The sequence below is a fragment of the Eretmochelys imbricata genome, chromosome 1, assembly GCF_965152235.1.
Source record: "Eretmochelys imbricata isolate rEreImb1 chromosome 1, rEreImb1.hap1, whole genome shotgun sequence".
NCBI classification, from domain to species: domain Eukaryota; kingdom Metazoa; phylum Chordata; order Testudines; family Cheloniidae; genus Eretmochelys; species Eretmochelys imbricata.
The window spans coordinates 186,486,544-186,500,572 of record NC_135572.1 but is presented as its reverse complement, the minus strand read 5'-3'; the positions used below and the strand labels follow the sequence as shown (position 1 = coordinate 186,500,572).

The 14,029-nt window shown below is 46.0% G+C and overlaps 1 protein-coding gene across 1 annotated transcript in view; it reads left to right on the top strand.

The window, feature by feature from the left end:
• Positions 1-688: 688 nt before the first annotated feature.
• Positions 689-14,029, top strand: part of LOC144266658 (uncharacterized) — a 59,936-nt gene continuing 46,595 nt past the window's right edge. Inside the window, exon 1 of the mRNA XM_077820113.1 lies at positions 689-911. The gene's annotated coding sequence lies outside the window, so the exon portion shown is untranslated. The remainder of the gene's footprint in view (positions 912-14,029) is intronic.

Sequence of the window (14,029 nt, the reverse complement as noted above, 5' to 3'; positions counted from 1 at the left end):
GACTCTGTGTGTGATCTTGGACAAATCACCTAAATTCTCTATCAGTTCCCCCGTCTGTAAAATATAGATAAAGATACTTCCCTGCCACGGGCATGGGGAGGCTTAATTAATTAAGATTAGTAGGAACTTTACAATGCTTAGGTGGGAAATGGAATGCATGGTGTTATTTAACTCTGGGGATGGTTTATGTTTAAGCTAAAATCTCAACAGATTGAGGTGGAGACAATTTTGATTGGGCAAAATCCCTCCCCCCTCAAGATACAGAGTAAGCAATCTGATTTTTTTATTCCCCCCCCGCTCCCCGCGTTGCTCATTTGAATAATTCCTCCCCGCACTGGGAGCCTTAAAAGAAAGAAAAAAGCTTTTGATTGCACGGTGCTGTCTGCACAGCTTCTCCCTCTGCCATTTTACTGGGACACAGCAGACAGCTTTCTCCCTGCCCCCAACCCAGCCGGGGCTCTTTCCTGTCTCTGAGCTCCCCCAGTACAGCAGCGAGCTGAGCTGGGCTGAGCTGCCTGCCTGGTGTGTGTGTGCAGCTAGGCCTGTCACTGGAGTTTTAGTTTGCATTCTGAAGAAAGGAGGCGGGGGCAGGGCGGAGGGAGGGGGAACGTCTTGTTTGTGGCTTGTCAGCAATTGCTGGAGACAAGCTTCCATGTGTGAAAGCTACTTGGCATGAATGCCTGGGCCGTACCAAGTGCCGCGGCAGCGAGAGGGGGAGGCAGAAGGAAAACCGATCAGGCCAGAGCAGACAATAGGCCCCTAAAGTGTTCCCCCTAAGTTGCTTTGATGTTGTCCTAGTGTCTTGGTAGCGGGAGGCCGGGGACTGCGGGCGCAGGGGCTCGCTGTGTTGGCCGCCGCGGCCCCCCCCCGGCTCGGCGGAATGACTCCCCAGGAATCCCGCGCCTAGCAAGGTAAGAGCGGCAGCCGCAGACCCTGCTCCCGGCCGCGGCGGGCGGCAGCGCGGCGGAGCCGCCCGAGCGCTCCGTGCCCGCGGGGGCTCGTTCCGCCGCTGCCGGAGCCCGCGCCCGGCCCCGCCGGCTGGAGACCCCCGAGCGGACCCCGCCGAAAGGCGCGCGACGCCTCCCCCGCCGGGGCCGGCGTGGGGGTGGGGGGGAAGCGGGGCACGGCCGGGCGCAGCAGGCTGCTGGAGGCCTCCTGCCTCCCCCGGCTCGGCGGCGGGGCCGCCGCGGCTGCATCGCACCCTGCTGCGTCCCCGGGGGCTGGGGGAGGCGGTGCGCCAGAGCCGGGGCGCTCGCAGCCCCTGGGCCCCGGGGGCATGGCAGGCGGGGGGAAGCCAGAAACTTTTCCACGGCCGGGGGTGGGGAGGGCTCGGTGGCGAGTTTGATCTCTCGCCCTCCGTGCCTCAGTTTCCCCCTCCTCCCCCATCTGCAAACAGGAGGTGGTGAGAGTGACCTATCTCAAAGGGGCGAAATTCCATCATGTTTGTAGCCTGCCCGGCGAGCCTCAGGTGGAAGGTGCTAGAGAAGGACAAAGTATTATATATTATTTATTATTAAAGAGACCCTGGCAGAAACCGACTAGAGAGCGCAGATCCAGTGTCTCAGCGTGTCTCAAGGAACAAAAAGCTTTTCCCACCTGTTGGCTTCTGTCCTTGTGTCTTTTTGGAAGATTTATTGGCCGATTAATAGTGAGAATGAGGTGGGAGGAGGGGTTGGGGTTTTTCTTCTGCCTCGCCCCTTGTACATCTCTTAAAGAAAAATAGTGAGATGCCAGAGAGAGAGGAAAACCCTGGGTTTTTTGTCATTGTGTATTCCAGACCTTGTGTTTTTTTGGACCTAACTGAAGCAAGGCAGATCTGTAAACTACCACAGGGCTGGAAGATTTTTATTGTGGATTTTGGAGATTAAATGAGATTTATTTACAATTGCTATTTATCGGCGAGTAAATATCTGGCTGTGTGTGAGGGTAACAGTGTGAGGTCTGTTTACTCACTAGTGGTTTTGTGGCTATAACCTACTGCTGCTGAGGTGATGCTGCGAAAGAGCAAAAAGGGAGAGGGGGTGATGCCTGAATCCTGATTCCCAATCCTTACAAAATTAAAATCAAAATTGTTCTTGATTTTGTGAATTTTCTTTCTCTTGAGATAAATTCTGATATTATTTTACTGGAGTGAAACTTTGGCACTAGGTGGATCCTCCTGATGTCTTTTAACTTTATCACCTAATCATAATTCTAGGGTTTCCCTGATTCTTGCTATTTGTTGAAAAGTAATTTACAAGAGCGTGAGCTGCACAAATGTTGATCAGCCTAAGGTCCTGACACAACCTAGGTCATGTAGGAGCTGGAATAGAGAGCAAGAGTGAGGATTCATGCTTTCCCAATCAAGGCCTGGAGGAAAGCATCATGTGTTAAAGAATCTGAGCAGAATGGGAGATGGGGGAGGGAGATGAAATTGGCCTGAGACCCTCCTCAGGCTAGCAAGGAAGATGGAGGCTCCGTATGGTGCTGCAAAAAATGTGAAGGAGAAATTCCGTTCAGTTTCCCTCTGCCTCACCCCCTTCTTGTAAAAAAACAAAACAAAAAGCCCCCACCAAACCAAAACCGGTATTTGATATGACATGTGCTGCACTAGCTGTGTCTCATACACTCTACAGCATTAAAAAACACAGTTATGGAGGTAATAGCAGAGGGAGAATTTGAGATGTTCAGTCAGAGGAGGAAAAAAAAAAATTTCAGGTCAGATTTTAAATGAGACCGACAGACAATGAGGCAGGGGGATCAAAGAAGCTGTTCCTGGTGGCAGTACCTGCAGACAAGAAGGCTCTGGCACTTATGCCATTGAGATTGGATGAAGAGATGGAGAGGAGCACAGTGCTCGATGAACAGAGGAAGTAGGGAGAGAGGAGATCCAAGAGACAGGCTGGACCAACTCCATGGAGGGTTTTTAAAAGAAGGGATTTTGAAGTAGATCCCGACATGAATAGGGAGCCACTGGAGTTGTCTGAGGGCAAGTGCGATGTAGCTGTACTTCATTGTACATAGGAAAAGGGAGAGAGCAACATTCTGCATAGGGTGGGATTTAGGCGGGCCATGGAGAAAGGAGTCACTTTGTCAAGGCGGGTGGAGATGAAGGCATCAGTGAGGTTTTTACCAGGGGCCAAATCAGGTATCTGGATAAACAGAGATCCTCAAGGTCTGCCTCTCATGTTAGAGATTTGTTGCTGAATTTCTATTTCTATGCTGGAATCTGGTAACCAAAATATGATCATCCTGCACTCCACATCCCCAAATAAATATGTATGTGTATTAAATACATGTTATTTCATGTGCATGCCTCTAAACACTGCTCCTCTGCACACATGTTCACAGCAACACCACATGCGTAACCACAAATGGCTACACAGCACGTGATTCCTGCAGAAAGAACAACGCACATGGCTCATACACAGGTATGACCTGATTCTCTATTGCCCTGCAACTTATGTAGTAGTTTACGCCAGTGCACAGTGGATGCAAAATGCTGTCACATCACAATGATAGCTGTTTGCACCCACTTTGCACTGATGTAAATGTCTACACAAGATGAAGGGCAGTTGAGAATCAGATCCATGTGTTCTGTACTATAGTGACTATGTACGATACAATGGTCCTGCGCACCTAAGAAGACTCACACCACAGTTGCTGTCTTGCACATTTGTGAAACAGACATTACACACACAAACCGCATATACCGGACCCTCGCTAGGACACACGTCTATATAGCGCGAATTTGCATATAACGTGGTCGCAGCCATGGATCCCAAATTTAATTACTTTAATTGGAATTAATTTTAATGCAGTCCCCACTATAACGCGGTAGCGTGCATGGATCCCAAATCCCACGTTCTAGCGAGGGTCTGGTGTACTACAAGACTTTTAAACTACACACACACCCCTTTCCAGGAGTCAAACATACCACAACTTGTTCTCCTTATTAAGACGTAAAATAGGAGGAAAGGCAGTTTCTGCTCATGGGATATGTGCATATCACACTTTTCACACACAAAGAATACACACAGTCAGCGTTGCACCTGTTTAAATTCAGCCCAGGCTGGCAGTGAGTGAAAGTTACCACCTGATGGCTTTTCCATGTCCTGTGTGGCTTTAGTTTAGTTCCTAGTGGATAAAGGTCAGGTCACAAAACAAAACCCAACAATAGTGAGCACTAATTGGTCCCTTGGTGGCAGTCTTAGCAGAAAGGCGAAGGACTGAATGGGCATGAAAACTGGGGTGGTGAACCAACTGACCAAATGTTGAGAATCTGCACAAATAGTGAACAGTGAATTGGAGATGACAAAGTCAAAACCAGCACTGCATTATGGGTGTCAAGAGCTGTCCATGCTGGGGTGAGGAGAGCAAGAGGCTGCTTCCTCTTATCATCTGACAACTCAATCTGCTGTCAGCACAGAAGGAAGGCTTGTGCATATTTTATGTCACTTTCCTCCTTCCAGGAAAAACTGCTGATCTGATCAGCTCTGCACTTTAAAATCCTAGATGCACTGATCAGTAAGTATGACCTGAGGCCAAAAACAAGCAGTGGCCTCCTGCCTCTGTTTCCTTGCGAACATCAGTTGCACCTTATCCTGCCGTGCAGAGGGAGCACATGCAGAACAAACCATGTGCGCCCCTCATAAAGTACAACACAGGATGCAACTAGCTGGATGGAGACAGAGGAAGACAATGGCAATGTGTCAGGAGGACATGGGGGCAAATCGGTCATTTCTTCTTCTGTTTGATGATGTTAAAAGGAGACCAAAGTAGCAATTTGGTTTTAATTTTGAACCTTATGTGAGTTGCCCTGGTCAGTTGATGCATACTGGATTTTCATGTGCAGTTTAGGATCTGTGGGGGTTGGCAGTAAACAATTATATTTTATTGCTTCAGATTAGGTTTTTGGTTGTCTAAGGCTGCCAAACAAAGGTTTTTCCTAGCCTGCTCCACCAACATTATTTCTACATAGCAGACATTCAAGTCACAAACATTATTCCTACACACCGAAGATTTGCACACCCCAAATGCTCTCTACATACCAAGAAGGTATAAATCACAAACACATTTTAAGGCTCTGGACGGGGACACACACACACACACTATTCTTGTGCTCTGGAGACATACTGATCATCATAAGCACCATTCCTGCAATCTAGAGACACAAACATTTTGCTACATAGCGACATAAGCATCTCAACTAACAGTGTTCTTACTTTCTGCTTCACTGGGCCCATTTGAGAGACAGTATGTTCTAGTGGACTGAGCAAGGGGACTGAAAGCTAAGAACATTTGAGATCTTGACACTGATTTGATGTGTAGCCTTAGGCCAATCAGCGGTAAAGCTAGCATTAACCTCTGTGAGTCTCAGTCCCAATCTGTAAAATGGGGCTAATACTTACCTACCTCCTAAAGTGGTGTATTTTAGGTTGCTACGATAAAAGTTTGTAAAGTGCTAAGTGCTTTTTTTTGGGGTGTACAGTATTACAAAATCATATAACGTAAAAACATGCAAAGCATGTATTTTTACACACATAACAGGTGAGACTCATCCTGTTAGAAATTCTAATATAAACTAACTATGCATGCACTCAGTGCTATCTTGAGTGCTCCAGGATGTTCTATTCTTTCAGCAAGAACAAAACAACTTTTCAGTGATATGCATTGTATATATACCCAAGTGAGAATATTATAAACCTATTGCACACTTCATATAACAGCTACTGTCCACATTCCCATGCACAGCAAGAAATTGATTAACAAAATACGAGCGCCTGAAGCTATATCACCTCAGACTGTGATCTCCCAAATTAACCAAGGTCTGGTCAATATCTGGGTTATAAACTTGGAATGATGATGTGGGGAGCCTGGTGTTTGTTTGTGATTCAGTATGCTTCCCTCTGGGCAGTACTGAACCAATTTCTCTGTATGGTGTGAGGGGACACAGTGCTTCAGGACGTGATGGACCAATTTCATTCTTGGAATAAGCAGCCACAACTCCCACAGAAGTCAATGGGACTCGCATCTGCTTATTCCCAGGGTGATTTTGTCTCTGTGTCTTTCAGATGAGATGTAAAATCTAAATCCTGACCACTTACGACCATTAAAGATTCCATGGCAATTTTTAAAAAGGGAGGGGTCTTAGCCCTTGGCTCTTGGCCAAATTCAAACTCAGGAAATTGCATTCCATCTCGATAAAATTCCCCTATAGTTTAATTGAATAAAGTATTCATCGCTTACTGTGCTAAACTGTCATATAGTGTTTCTCTGCAGCCCTAAACAGTTGCTGTATTCCACCCTAGAGATGGCCACAATTCCTTGCAGGGAGAAGCATTTTCTTTTGTGTATAATTTGTAAAGCATTTTTTGGATACTTCTGGCTGCAATGTACTATTTACATTTAAGATCACTGTATGGTTCAAATGAATGGGAAAATCAATTAGCAAGCATATATGCAAGAAGATATGATGCAGTGCCATTTGCACTGTGGGCAGGTAGTTAAAGAATACACATCTTTCTGAAACAGAGGAATGTGGGCCAGATTTTTAGTATTCTGCATATGCAGTTGTGTGCCTAATTTATGTGATTAGTTGTAATTGTATTTGCAAATGGTCATTAGGCATGCCATTGCCCATTTGCCTGTGCAGTTGCCATAATTGAATGCATAAATGTTGTAACTGCATGCACAGGCGTACAACTCTCCATGTAAAATATTGATAATCTGGCTTTCCATGTGCAAATATGAACTAAAAATGTGAGCATCTCTCAGTTTAATTGCACTCGCCTGCATTTTTCAGTGGAATGCTTGTTTGGACATTGTGCAGTGTTGTCATTCATATTTTCACTCCAGGAAGAAAGGGTTAACTAAATAATTAGTGGTGATTAGGTCTTTATGTTTCTCATGGTAAATGTAGAGAAAAGTTACAGGGGAGTTATGGTGAGAATTTTACAAATCATGGAGAAACTATGAAAACAGATTGTGGGAGGGGGCATTCCTACTGAAGACAATAGGACTTTCTTTAGCCTTTGAGTTCAATGGCTGGAAGAGTCAGGCTCTGACTTCTAGAACCAACTGCACCTTTAGAGATGCCTAACTATAAAAGATATGTTTGTGTTTGGACACTGTGCTGGTCACTGATGATGGACTGACAACTGTGAGGCCTGAAGTCTTTTCTTTATCTCAAACAATATAAAGCATAGACCGCCACAGAACAAATTTCCTTCACACTGCCCTGCCAATGGGTTTCAACCTTGCTTGGTGGGACTACCTCTGGGGGTGAGAGAGTAGTTCAGTTTTCCTGAGTATTCATTCTTTGGCTTCTGTGGTGACATTGCTAACAAAGGGTCAGTCAATACTAGGTGATAGGAATCTCTCTCAGCTGAGTAGAGACCACTAAACCCATTTCACATATGCCTCTCAACAGCCATGAGAGAGGAGCACTTTTTGTCTTTAGCTGGCTGTGCTGGCTTTGAACTAACAACCCAGAAGTAAAAAGCTGTATAGGCCATGCAAGGCCCCTCATCTATTCAGTTCCTCCTAAATAGAATTTTAAAAATGTTTCTGGATACCTCTTGACTTCTTGGGTATCTGGCTGCTACCATTTCCACCTTACATGCCTTTCCTTGTAATCTAATCTATCAATGTATATTTAATGTACCCAGCGCCAGAGTATCTAGGCACCAGGTCTCAGCCTTCTATCACTTGTTTCCACAGATGTTGTCTTTAAGTTATAGTGGATGCTTTAATTTCACCACTTTTTTCCTTTTTGCTCTGTACTATTCTCACAGTCTCATGCTTGAAAGTCAACACCACAAGTTCCCTCTGCTCTGATTCTTTGACTTGGATTTCAGTCTAGTGGCTAGAGCAGGATACTGGAAGCTAAGACTGTTTTTTTTTCTCATCCATGCCACTGACTTACTGTATTATTGTGGGCAAGCCCATTAACCTTTCTGGGCCTGTTTACGTAGCTACGTCAAAGGGGCAAAACTTAATTTACTCCAAACTCTTTTGAAGCCCACAGATACAAGGTGCTATAGAAGTGCAAAGTATGTTTTAGAAGTGTTGTCTCTGACCGCTCCTAGTCTCCTCAACGGTCCTGTGGAATATTCTCTTTAGTCTCTTACTAAAGTTTTTTCCAATTTTTACCTGCACATTTACGCACTCTCTCCGCTGCATGTAAAAATACCAAGCTATCTGAAGTCATAGAAATATTTGTATAATCCTGACAGCTGTGACACACATTCCTCCTCAGCAATAAACAAACAACATACACAACCTGCCATTAACATAGGTTTATAGCAGCTAGACATCACTCACTGATCTGGGAGGGGGTGCTAGGCAATTCCTGTGCTAGTGAGTCTTAAAGTAGTGTTTTCTGAGGTTAGGAGTACACAGGATTTGGTATAATTCCTGTGGGCGAGTAATTGGGGAGCCTCGTGTGGGTATTTGTGCAAACAGGCAATAGGTGGTTGGTTTATTTGTGGCCTTACAGTGGATATGTGGCTCAAGTGTGTATGGCTTAGGGGTTTGATATTTATTTATAGGTACCAAAAAACATGTTTTCAGTAGTGCAAGTTGAAATGTATACAGTACAAATTAAACTGTAAATATATAACATTTTTCTTTAAATCAAGTCTTAGTAGATAGATTTACTTAAAGATTCTCATAACACCTGTTTTCTCTGCAACCAGCCTTCAAGCAGGTGGAGTGGGCCAGTAGCAATACCAGCATTATTAGCACTCCCGCTCAACTGCAGAGCATTCTCTAAGCAAGCACCCCTAGCAGCCAGATTTGTATTTTGGTGTTTTTTAGATTAACTTAATATGAATATCTGTAATTCAGAGTCTCCTAAAATTGGGTTTGGTTATGTATCAGAAAGTGTAGGTCTCTATCCAGACCTATGGAGGCCCCTAAGAGGACCTATGATTCTCCATTCCCACAATCTCTTTCCCTCCTAACAGGCTTTTTTCCTTCCAGTATTGCAGGGGAGTGGCCCTCTCAGATGTGTTCGGAGGGAGAATGTCAGGTCTGTTCCTTCCCCAGCACCTTACGGAGAGGACACCAGACTAGGGGTTAGAAGAGCGGGGGTCTCTTTCCAGCTTTGTCACAGACTCACTGTGCCATTCAAATGTGTGTGTCAGTTCCCCCATCTTTAAAATGGGGATAATGCTTTACCCACCTTTTGTGAAGCACTTTGAGATCCATGGATGTAAAGTGCTAAGAATTAATTGTGGTAAATATTATTACCTCCCCCTTTTCTTTATTCCATGAGTGGGTGAAGTGCTTCTTCTTCTGGGTCTTTACCTTACTCTCTGCCCCTTTAGGTTTCCTCAGTTTCTACTGTAATTATTTTATCTCTATCATTCTCTGGACCCTTTTATTTGCAATTTCCCTCCTTCTATGTCATTTTCCTCTCTCTCTCTCTCTCTGCATGCCCCCTTTATTCTGTAGCACTCTGTTCTCCTGTCTCCTCTCTTTTGTTTGTCCCCATCCCCTCCAAAATGCCTCCAACTGTGTTTTTCCACTTCGGCCCCCTTTTGTTTTCCCTCCCTCTCTCTCTCTCTGTCTCCTTTTCCCCGCAGCCTGGGAGATGCCAGCTGCTTCTGCAGGACTGGCTGGTGGCTGTTTCAGGAAAGGAGAATGCTCCCACAACTGTACAAAGCTGATAGGAAGCTTATCCTTTCCCTACCTCAGCCTGTTCCGCCACCAGTGTTCTGCTACTCACAGAACAACTGTGGTGGGGCAGGACTCAACCTGCTGCCTGCTCTGTACGGCAGCACCCGCCAGTTTCAGGAGTCCACCTGTATAGTTTTTGCATATTCTGTTATACTTGGTTATCTTCTCAGGACAGAGAATACCCAGGACTGAATTTAAAAGTCCAGGACGGTTAGCAAGCTGCCTGTGGCCCAGAAACCAAACAAAGCATAGTTCTGTCCAGTGCTTTACTCTTGAGCCTTATCATGCATGAGTATTAGTGAAGAAACAAAGACTTTATCCATAAACATAGAATCGGATGGACAAACCGTAGCTGATGCTACAATCCAGGCCTCTAGCACCTGAGGGTGGAGCTTTCCCTCTGACAAAACAGGGTGAGACCCCTCTGCATCTGAGACGGCTGTTTTTGATTGTGCATCCTGTGATCCCTTTCTGTTCTATTCTATTTTGGTTCTTTTACTGCACAGCCTACCAGAGAATCTGAGCATCTAATTTCCTTTAGAGTGCCTGATTCAGTCCCAAGTCTTGCCTCCTGAGCTCACCCTGCCTGCTACTCCTGGGACACAGCCACAGAGCTTTCCCTCTTTTAATATCACTAAATCACCACCCTTTCCTATTCCCACATCTTCTGGTCCCTGTCACAGTTTATCTGCACTCCATGCTAAAAAACACAGATCATTGGCCTAGCTGGATGCAGTATGATGAACTCCCGTGGTACCTAGTTAACCATTTAGAGATAGATGCCCCGGTATCACAAAGAAAATATAGTAAAAGAGAAGCAGTTTTGAAAGAAAGCCAGTGGGGACACAAAGCAGCGCTCTCTCCTAGCGAGACCAATGATCAGTGGGTCAGGAAACGGCTCTCTTTCCTAGGGAAATCCACACCCAACAAGGCAGAGAAACAGCACCAATGGATTATGGAAGTGTCCTCTCCTCCATCGCCATTGGAGAGTTACATTCTGCCAGCAAGAACCACATGCAGCAGGGCAGAGAACTACACTCTGTGTCAAGAGATCCACCACCAATGTGGGAAGAGACCTGCCCTCTCAGCCTAGACAACCACAGCAGCAGAGCTGCTTTAGGCATAATTGTTCTTGCACTTGCTTTAGAGAGCCCCTTGATACAACTTAGGGAATGTCCTGTATCTCCATTTTCCTCCAAGAAAGCCTGAGTGGATGAAACCTGCTCCTTCACCTCCTTGGAGTGACAGGAATTTTGTTGAAGGAAGATTGGCCAGAAACAGCTGGTGAGGGATTGTATTTCTTGCCTAGCCTAGTCCCCTCCCCCTCTCCTTTAACTGTTCCGTCTTCCTCAGAGTGCTTAAGTATTGAGGCGCTCTTCCCCGGAAAGGCAGACTAGATGCTGCTTCCTCCACAGTTCACCCATGCTGCTCTGGGGGGTGGGGTTGTTAAAACTCAACAGCCATTTTGAAGGAAGGGCTGGTGTGATTTCTCTGCCTCTCTTGGATCTTGTCCCATCTCTGGATAGTTCTACACCATCCCTGCCAGAGAGTATTTAGTCATAGGGGGCTCTTTTAGCTTCTCAACCTTAATTCTCCCATCCAAACCGCTCCTGATCCCTCTTCTGCCCCTGCAACAAACCTGACTCTCAGCCTACTCCCCTCATCTCCAGTGGAGGGCCCCAACGCGTTCTGTATCTCTCACAGCTGTTTCTCGTCCTCTTCATACCTGTTTCCCCTGCTCATTCAGTCCCACTCTGGCTCTATGCTGGGTCACTGCCAGACCCTTGCCATCGTGTTCTTCTGCCTGGTCTGCCATCCTGTCTTGCTTCCCAGCTGGATGGTTGGGCTGAGAACCACCAGCCAGAAGGTGGGTGACATTGAGAACACAGACCAGAGATCAGTGAGGGCCCCTGAAAGCAGAGAGGTAGGGGAGATTGGGACTCACTCCAGGAAAGTGACCCAATTCACCATACTTCCTTGACCTCCTACATGGGCATCCTTAGCAGCATGTGGCTAAATAACCTTTTTGTTTTCCAGATGTCCTCCACCTCAGTACTAAACGGTTTCTAAAAAGCTAATTAAACCACTTCTTGCTTTCTGGGTATTCTGTATAAATGAATCTTGGGGATTGTGTAACAGCCCCACAGTACGTGCAATAGCGTCCTTGGCTGCTGTCACACGGAATTCAGTTCCCAGTATCATTACTCATCCCCATGATCAACTCGTGAAAATAATGGCAATCATTCCTCCCTCATTCATGTCTCTCAGCATCATGGGAGTGAAAGCTGGAGATGGCTAACCTCTCATCGTTTCTAAACCTACTCATCCACACACCCCTACATTTCAGTGGGTCCTAATTTTCTCAAAGATTATCTTTAGGGGCTGAAATGTTTTATGTCTGGTCTCAGCCCAATAGGTGAGCTTTTTCTGGAAACCTTGCATAAAATCCATTCAGCTGTTTATGAGTCACATGAACATGAGTAGAAACCAAACCCAGAAACTAATTGTCCTGACCTTCACTGCACTCAGAATACTCAAAAAAAGACCTTGTTTTAAACCACAAACTTAGGACTCTGTTCTAGCTTTATACAACAAGAGCCTGGGTTGGGCTGGGGATGGGGGGGAAAGGATGCAAAGCCAACAGCGTCAGGCCTTGGAGGCAGCATGCAACCTATAGCAGCTCCTACACTTTATTTTTGGAGGTATAGTCTGTGCCAGCTCATGTCCACAGGCCATTATGGAAGTGGAACAAGGCCAATGGCCTTACCTCGTACCACATCAGTTTGGGGTGTTTAGTGCAGCGGGCAGCACTGGTACTCTCCTGGTACTTGTACTCAGGGAGAGCAAGCACCATGATTGTTTCGGTCCCCTGCCCGTTCGTTGGGTTCCATACACCAGGGATTCTCAGTCTTTTTCTTTCTGAGCCCCCCCACCCACAACATGCTATAACAACGCTGTGGCCCACCGGTGCCACAAAAAATGTTTTTCTGCATATCCAGTAGATTAAAAACTAGGGCCAGCATTAGGGGATAGCAAGCAGGGTAATTGTCCAAGGCCCCATGCCACAGTGAGCTCTGCAGAGCTAAGTTGGCTTCATTCCCATGCGGCGGGGTTCAGGCTTCGGCTTTGGCCCTAGGCAGTGGGGCTCAGGCTTTGGCTTTCTTCCCTGGGCTCCAGTGACTGTAACACCAGCTCTGCTTTCTGGTTTATTTTGGTGGACCCCTTGAAACCTACTCATGGCCCCACCGGCAGCCAAGCTCCCTGAGCACCCATAAATTTTTCCCCGTGGGTGCTCCAGCCCCAGGGCACCCATGGAGTCGGTGCCTATGGGCATGGCCACAGTCTGGGCCTCAGCATATTGGTTGCCCTGGGTGAGGAGTATGGGCGTTGCTAAGTTTGAAAAACAGTCTGTGTTTCAAAGGACAAAGTCACGAGACATTTGAAAATGACACCACAGTGTCACCCCTCCAGCCAGGCTCACGAACTGTGACTCTTATAAAGCTCCCTAGGACTACAGGATTGTATCCCAGCAGGGTCAGCCCAATCTTGATCCTTCTGAGGGAGACAGCTGAATTCTGTGCACTGTACTGTGGGTTGGTCTTTTGTAGAAGAACATAAGAACAAGGCTCTGTTTGCCATGCATGCACAGTAGTAATGATAGTAAATATTTATACTATGATGAGTTGGGACTGGGGCCCCGTTGTTCTGGGCAGGGTAAAAAAGCAGAAAAGAGACAATCCCTGCCCTGGGTGATTACAGTCTAAAAATGAAAGAGCCCATGATGCTGTCTGTAAGATTAAGGGTTTTGCCTTGGTGTGCTTTACCAACATTTTCCCTTTCTTCCCTCTTTTCCCTGTTGTGTAGGTGGCTTGTTTGCCTGTTTTTTGTCCTCCAGTCCCCATAGTGACTCCTGTCTGTAGAGCTTGTGCAGTACTTTGGGACATAGGTGCTGCATAAATATGTTGTTTATTACTGACTTTTCCCGATCAGTTTCAGTGTACCTATGGATTTCAGCCTCCCCTTATCCAGCTGATATTCGCTCCCACTCTAAAACTCCTGAATTCCTCCCCTTTAAACTTAAAGATGATGTTAAAAGAGGCCCAGCAGATCTGGTGTCATGATCTGCTGGACACCACCCCAATCACACCTCTTCCACCATCTAACTCAGATTTTGTATCCTCTGGTTACACTCCCATGTATAGAAATCCTCCCACCCCTACTCGTCCTATTAGTGCCCTAATATAAGCAAATGCATATATTTCAGTGTTTGATTAGATAGTTCCTCCAGTGTAGGAAAGTGTGTGCATTCTGAAGATGCAATCCTATATATATATGTGTATATATATATATATATATAGATGCATTT